We start from the raw sequence: 1,377 nt of genomic DNA, 5'->3' as shown, positions 1-1,377 counted from the left end.
TAGAAATTAGACATAGGGATATATTTTCTCCAAGATTACCTCCAACAATCAGAACTGGTCATCCTACATAAACAAATTACCTTCGGTTTGTCTCTTGAAATTCGTTGCTAAAGAATAGCTGTATGCTTTGGAATCATCAGGAGGAAATTATACAGGCACAAATAGCAACTTCAAATTGGTTAACTGACGTGTGTGTGTGTGTGTGAGAGAGAGCATACAGCAATGTCTGCGACTTTGGCTGACATTGTTAATAAGATTCTTCAAATCACCCCAAATGCAGATGAAAGGTACGTGCTAGGAGGACAACAGTCTTGCAACATCAGAAAACAGCGCTGGCATGCGCTGCAGGTGCTGGACCCAAATGGACATGCCTTCCATCACGGGTGTGCAACTGGCCAAAGAATTTACAATGTTCAAATTCCAAATTAGTTATGGTTATTAGAGTTATTTGTGATAGTAATTAAAACGTCATAATGTATTTCTGATAAATGAAACAATGCAGTAATGTAAAAAAAAAAAAAAAAAAAAAAAAAAAAAAAAAAAAAAAAAAAAAAAAAACGAGGACACCCCATATAATATTTAGATATTTATTATCAAGTTATGGACAGGTCAGGAAATCACTATTATACTGGTTAACAAAGATCTTGTCCCAAGCAAACAAATGTTTCTTATTTATTGTTGCATGCAGAAACCAAATATTTCAGAACAGTCTCAACAGCAAATAATCTGTCACTCAGGTGGATTAAGGTATCCTTAGTCCTTGTAGTCATACAATGACTGGTGTGGTACTTCTGTGGTCACTAGATGCTGTTGTCGTGTCAACCTCCACACCACTGTCCTCTAAATCTGTGGTGACAAACTAAAAACAAACAAAACAAACACACACACAATGCATTTAGAAAATGTTGGGGGTTAGCCTATTGCCAAACCATGAAATCTAAATGCTACAAATTACTTATTATTATTAATAATATGCAATATAAACATACTGCTTACATTATTTTTAAATAACTTACCGTAAATGTGTCATTGTCTAATGTACACTGCCTTTGATGTACAGTGTATCACAAAAGTGAGTACACCCCTCACATTTCTGCAGATATTTAAGTATATCTTTTCATGGGACAACACTGACAAAATGACACTTTGACACAATGAAAAGTAGTCTGTGTGCAGCTTATATAACAGTGTAAATTTATTCTTCCCTCAAAATAACTCAATATACAGCCATTAATGTCTAAACCACCGGCAACAAAATTGAGTACACCCCTAAGAGACTACACCCCTAAATGTCCAAATTGAGCACTGCTTGTAATTTTCCCTCCAAAATGTCATGTGATTTGTTAGTGTTACTAGGTCTCAGGTGTGCATAGGGAG

At 35.4% G+C, this 1,377-nt stretch overlaps 1 long non-coding RNA gene across 1 annotated transcript; it reads right to left on the bottom strand.

Moving 5' to 3' along the window:
• Positions 1 to 573: 573 nt before the first annotated feature.
• On the bottom strand, positions 574 to 1,082 carry LOC134330710 (uncharacterized). The gene is made up of 2 exons (XR_010015026.1): positions 1,017 to 1,082; positions 574 to 859 (listed from the first exon to the last, which is right to left on the bottom strand). It is a non-coding gene; the product is annotated as an uncharacterized LOC134330710 (long non-coding RNA).
• Between the last annotated feature and the right edge of the window lie 295 nt (positions 1,083 to 1,377).

This window comes from Trichomycterus rosablanca, chromosome 16 (assembly GCF_030014385.1).
Source record: "Trichomycterus rosablanca isolate fTriRos1 chromosome 16, fTriRos1.hap1, whole genome shotgun sequence".
Classification (NCBI taxonomy): Eukaryota; Metazoa; Chordata; class Actinopteri; order Siluriformes; family Trichomycteridae; genus Trichomycterus; species Trichomycterus rosablanca.
This window is presented reverse-complemented; position numbering and strand designations above follow the sequence as displayed.